At 37.3% G+C, this 5,324-nt stretch overlaps 1 protein-coding gene across 2 annotated transcripts in view; it reads left to right on the top strand.

The window, feature by feature from the left end:
- bcl11bb (BCL11 transcription factor B b) overlaps positions 1-5,324 on the top strand; it is a 42,345-nt gene that overhangs the window by 2,526 nt on the left and 34,495 nt on the right. The gene's annotated exons all lie outside the window — the stretch shown is intronic.

Genomic DNA, 5,324 nt, shown 5'->3' on the forward strand with positions numbered 1-5,324 from the left:
TGTTTTCTGTCTCACAAATCACCCTACCGTTTTTTCAGTTGAAGAATCGGTGAGGATGATGGACAGGTGAGCCCGAGGCAGGTCTGTGTTTAGGTTCATCAACAGCCCCAGGATGCAGCTCGTAACATCACACAGGGCTCGGAGGACTTTCCACCACTATAAGAACTCCTACACACCTATGGCTCATTTGCTTACAGAGCTACGGAACGAACCGTGTGTTCAAATCTTTCAAAAAGTTTGAAAATGCAGTTGACCTTTTTTAACGACAACCTAGTTATCTATAGCGAATATCTGAAACTGTGAGTGTGTGTGTGTGTGTTTGCATGTGGGCGTGTATGTATTTATGACTGGGAAGGACAGAACAGTTACTGACCTGACGTTAAGCTAGAGGATTTAAATGATTCAACTTTAACGTTAAATACAATGCATATATTCTATGAAAGAAATGTAATTAGACTTTAAACTAGGAAAGAGAGAAAGACAGAGAGGGAGAGAACAAGAGAAAGAGAATGTAGAATTTGTATGTGTGGATCTGCCGTCTATCTCCCCACCTGTCCCTAATTCTGTCCACCTGTGTCTGCATGTGTACATATGCATTGCGTGTGTGTAGTCGTGTGTGTGTGAGGTTTTGTGTGTTTGCATGTGTCCATGCTTGTATTTACAGTATAGGCCCTGCAAATGAATTAAGCCAAATACACGTAGTGTGCTCATATGTATGTAAACCGATACTGGGCGAGCTGCCTTGTATCATGCCATAACCCCCAGGTTAGCCCTGGAGGCAATACACCCATCTGGGAGGGAGCGAAGGGAGAGAGGGAAGGAGAGAGGGAGGGAGGGAGAGGCTAAAGGACAGTGTTGGGAAGTAGTTCAACTAGTAATTCAAGTACATTTTACAGTAGCTTGGTGGTAGTTGAACTAAATTCAAATCTTGGTAGTGTTACCAGTAGTTAATTACTTTTTTGTAGCGTTGTAGCTAACTACTGGAACTACAAACTACTTTTTTTTGCAAAAAGAGTATAAAATATAGCTGTGAGCAGCTATGAACGGGGTTCACAGGATGACAGAAAGGACACGATCAGTTGGATAACAAAGCAAGCACTCTATCATGTAGGAACTATTTTCCGTTATGTGCAATCACTGAAAGCATTACCACGTTTATCTCTCAATACCATGGTTGACGCAAGTGAAGTTTAGTCTAGTGCTGTAGGCTGGTTATCTTGAATGCCGCAGGTAATCATTCTTAAATTCTCGGGCTCCCGAGTGACGCAGTGGTCTAAGGCACTGCAGCTCAGTGCTAGTGGCATCACTATAGTTCCTGGTTCAAATCCAGGCTGTATCACATCCCACCGCATTGGGAGTCCCATAAGACGGCACACAATTGGCCCAGCATCGTCTGGATTTGGCCGGAGTAGGCTGTCATTGTAAATAAGAATTTGTTCTTAACTGACTTGCCTAGTTAAATAAAGGTAAAATATTTTTTTATTTTTTTAAATCATTACTTAATGTATTGAGTTTATATACTAATCCTGGGGTCAATTTGACTAATGGTTTATGTTAAGATAAGTGAAATATTTTCTGCGTTATTTTAACATTTTTTTCACATATAATTCAAATCTAACATTCTTTTGCGTAAGACAAAGTCCACTTGACCAATAGTATCTTTGGGTGCCACTGGTGCCAATGACATCAATAGTGCCACCAACTGGTCTGGTGCCAATGACATCAATAGTGCTACCAACTGGTCTGGTGCCAATGACATCTATAGTGCCACCAACTGGTCTGGTGCCAATGACATCTATAGTGCTACCAACTGGTCTGGTGCCAATGACATCTATAGTGCCACCAACTGATCTGGTGCAGCCATCTAAAGTTGCATTGACTTTATATTCACAAAGACTCTAAGGATATATACATAAGGTTTACATACCAAGTTTCATGACCCCATGCCCATAGGTTCAGTTCTTAAAGCCCTGGTGTGATATAGTGTCATCTAGTGGTGTAGCGCGGCCGACTTTGAATTCAGCATCTAATCATTCTCAAAATCATCGGCTAATTCATTGAGTCCATATATACCAAATCTGGAATCAATCTGATACATGATTCATGAGAAGATTTTTACCTTATTTTTTTTAGCATTAGTACATGTGCTAACGTACATCTATAGGTGCAGAGCGGACATATTTCAATGCAACAACACGTTTTTCTCTCAAAACCATTAAAGACTGATGTAATGAGTCTAAATCCCAAATCTGGAGTGAATCTAACGTTATGATTCACATTTAGCAGACACTCTTATCCAGAGCGACTTACAGTAGTGAATGCATACATTTCATAATTATTATTATTTTTTTTCCTGTGCTGGCCCCCCGTGGGAATCAAACCCACAACCCTGGTGTTGCAAACACCATGCTCTACCAACTGAGCTACAGGGAAGGCTGTAACTCATGAGGAGAAGATGATTACAGATGATTTTGACCATTAGCATTACATTATACAAAGAATGAGTTGTTAAGCCAATGAGTCCCACCCTATCGTCAGCGCGTTTTGGACTTATAACCCCTTTTAAACATTGTGTACGGACTGTGTAGAGACTTATTGTACCACTGGCTTCGTCTATTTGGTCTGCATCTGTAGATACCAGCCATTAATCTGTGTGATTAACGGGTGCTGAGCTACAACGGTGTTTGTAAGACAAGGGCAGATGAGGCCCGGAGCCGGGTCTTTTATACAAAAAATGTCTGTAGAGTCCCAATGGTTTGAGCTACAAACTAATTAAAGCTATCTATGAAAAGCTGAGACTACACCAGCTACACAAGAGTCGTAAGAAGGTAAGAGAACATAGTGTCTATAACACTGTAATAAGCTCGCATAAATTCACAGAGTTGCTGTCACAAACTCCACACAGTTGTCACTGACTAGTTGGATATTAATTTCCCAATGAGTAAACAATTTCTGTACTTACAGCGTTCATATAAATACATTTTTATCAGGTTTGTGCTTTGGTAGACCCGAAGCAGGTCTGTCTGCCAAAGCACAAACCTGATAAAAATGATTTATTTGATTTACTTTTGTCAGTACAACTCATGAATGGAACTGTTTATGTCAAATTGTTTTGTCTTCTACTTGTAGCCCTGGTTGTCCTAAAAAATAACATGGCAAAACACATACTTGTGAGGCTAAATATAAGGGCTGGACATGCAGATAAATGAAAAGCAGATTTTTCCTGGGATCTCAGGACTGATAAGGTTACATTTTCCATGTTTTTTGAGATATCAATACCACATTCAGTGAGGTTGATCTTTGGGACGTCCATGATAGCGATGATAGCGATGACGTCCATGATAGCGATGATAGCGATGACGTCCATGATAGCGATGACAGTGGATTGACAGTGATTTAAAGGGAGACGTTAAATCCGATTTATGATTTGTCGATAACATTTCCCAAATGAAGTTAAGACATACATTCCACATTTGGTGTCATTTGGTCCTATGGTTCATGTCAAGAAGATTTTTGAGGTATTTTTAGCATCTTTTAACATATTTGTATAGGTTAGCGTTTAATGTGGCCATCTTTAAATACATGAACGTTATTTTCTTAAATTCTTTAGGGACTATTGTGATGAGTCCAAAGACCACATTTGGAGTGAATCTGACTTCTAGTCCACAAAATATTGTTTCATTATTATTTGAAGCATTAAATAGTCAAAATAGTGAATTGCTTACAGTTTGCTTATTGTTTAAGATATCAATACCAAACGAGGAGTGGATATAAAAAGGATTTCAATCGACACGTAAAATCAAACTTAAGTTAAGAGATGTAACATGTGCCTACATACTGAATATGGTGTTATATGTACTTATGGTTCATGAGAATATGTTTTTTCAAAGGTTTTCAAAAAGTCCCAAGATGGAGCAAAATATATCCTGACGTATTTTATGGGTCCTTGCGGGCAAATTTGTTTAGCATGAGCAAAGACTCCTACAAAGTTTGACGTCTCTAGGTCAAACGGGTGGCGGATATGAGGGTTTAAGTGAGACTGCTCATAACAGCGCCACCTATTGGCCAATCAGTGCCATTACTTTGACCACGTTACTCATGGCCTGTAGTTTCTGTGCGCCAAATTTGGAGAATTTTTTGCTTGAGTTATTTGACCATGTCATGGAAAAACACATCTAAAAATAATAAAAAGTTTCACAGCCTAGCTGTGAACACCTAGATATGGAGTGTAGGAAATAAATTCATTTTTTTATTGCATCAGACCTGCCTTATTCTCACTTGAAACGTAATTTTTGTGTTTACTGGGCTTAATTGCACATTCTGACTCCCGAGTGATCTGTTCTTACAATTTGTAGTCTATGGTATTTCAGATTTAGATTGGATACAATATTTTCCTTCAGGTTAGCTTTAGAGTAGCTTACTTTCCTTTAATTTTAAGTAATTAGTACTTTGGTTCACTATATTGATAGTAATTGGTAGTTTGGTTCACTATATTGATAGTAATTGGTAGTTTGGTACACTATATTGATAGTAATTGGTAGTTTGGTACACTATATTGATAGTAATTAGTAGTTTGGTTCACTATATTAATAGTAATTGGTAGTTTGGTTCACTATATTGATAGTAATTAGTAGTTTGGTTCACTATATTGATAGTAATTGGTCGTTTGGTACACTATATTGATAGTAATTGGTCGTTTGGTACACTATATTGATAGTAATTGGTCGTTTGGTACACTAACTATATTGATAGTAATTGGTCGTTTGGTACACTAACTATATTGATAGTAATTGGTAGTTTGGTACACTATATTGATAGTAATTGGTCGTTTGGTTCACTATATTGATAGTAATTGGTAGTTTGGTACACTATATTGATAGTAATTGATAGTTTGGTTCACTATATTGATAGTAATTGGTAGTTTGGTACACTATATTGATAGTAATTGGTAGTTTGGTACACTATATTGATAGTAATTGGTAGTTTGGTACACTATATTGATATTAATTGGTAGTTTGGTACACTATATTGATAGTAATTAGTAGTTTGGTTCACTATATTGATAGTAATTGATAGTTTGGTTCACTATATTGATAGTAATTGGTAGTTTGGTACACTATATTGATAGTAATTGATAGTTTGGTTCACTATATTGATAGTAATTGGTAGTTTGGTACACTATATTGATAGTAATTAGTAGTTTGGTACACTATATTAATTGGTAGTTTGGTTCACTATATTAATTGGTAGTTTGGTACACTATATTAATTGGTAGTTTGGTACACTATATTAATTGGTAGTTTGGTTCACTATATTAATTGGTA

The sequence above is a fragment of the Salmo trutta genome, chromosome 35 (genome assembly GCF_901001165.1).
Source record: "Salmo trutta chromosome 35, fSalTru1.1, whole genome shotgun sequence".
Taxonomy (NCBI): Eukaryota; Metazoa; Chordata; class Actinopteri; order Salmoniformes; family Salmonidae; genus Salmo; species Salmo trutta.